This window comes from Buceros rhinoceros, unplaced genomic scaffold (genome assembly GCF_000710305.1).
Source record: "Buceros rhinoceros silvestris isolate BGI_N320 unplaced genomic scaffold, ASM71030v1 scaffold17214, whole genome shotgun sequence".
Classification (NCBI taxonomy): Eukaryota; Metazoa; Chordata; class Aves; order Bucerotiformes; family Bucerotidae; genus Buceros; species Buceros rhinoceros.
In genome coordinates this window covers 14,205-15,115 of record NW_010407827.1, presented here as the reverse complement: position 1 = coordinate 15,115, position 911 = coordinate 14,205, and positions in this window count along the sequence as shown.

Genomic DNA, 911 nt, shown 5'->3' with positions numbered 1-911 from the left:
AACTATTTCATGGCTAGTTTGCTGGGTAGCATCCACTGCTCTCTGCTCCTCCGCTGCTAGGTTCACCCTGTGGCACAGCAAGCTGGGGTTATCTGGTTCTGATGCATGATCTGGAGGAGTTCCACTGGCTTTTTGGGAGAGATGTTGGACGCCAAGATCAAGCTCTGCACTGGCCAGCATCACAGGTACTGCGCACTGAAACCATCAGTACTTAGGATTCCGGCCTTCCCGGTTCCTGTCCATGCAGGAAAGCTCTGAGCATGCTGACTTATCGCCAAGTGTGCTCCCTTGCTGGTTTTTATGCATGGAATACCCACTGCCACTGCTGTTATCTGAAGCAGGTTTGGAGCTGTTATTTGAAGCAGGCCACCTGGTAAGGTGCCATGATACGAAAAACCACAAGCAGCCCAAAGAGCGGTGGCCAGGCAGAAGGTAGGGTGTGTGCTGGTGGGCCGTGAAGAGCTTGGGACAGGGAAGAGGAAAGTCATCAACACAGTGCGGAGCCCTCATCCCCAGAAACCCTTGTGTGTTGCTGCTTGCTCTGATTTAAACCTGCAGCTGGTCCCTGTGGAGGTAGGAACTCTGAAGATGTTTGCTGCTGTATTGTTTCAGGGACATACGTTGTGGGGAAGCAAATCTTTCCCCATCAAGCCAGTGAAACTACACCTCCGCCAACAGCTTACTCGGAGAAGGCTCAGCCCGAGATGAGACTGGAGGCGGCAGGGTGAATGTCAGGATGGTGCAGCACAGTACTGCAGACTTAGCTGCAAGCTGGGTGCCCAAATCGCCGGTGAGAGCTATCACTGCTGTCGTGGAAGGCAACAGGTCTGCCTCAGTTATTTGGCCTGTATTGAGGTGCTAGGGAAATGTTTGACCTTCCTTGAAACTAGAGTATCCAGCCCAGCCTACTT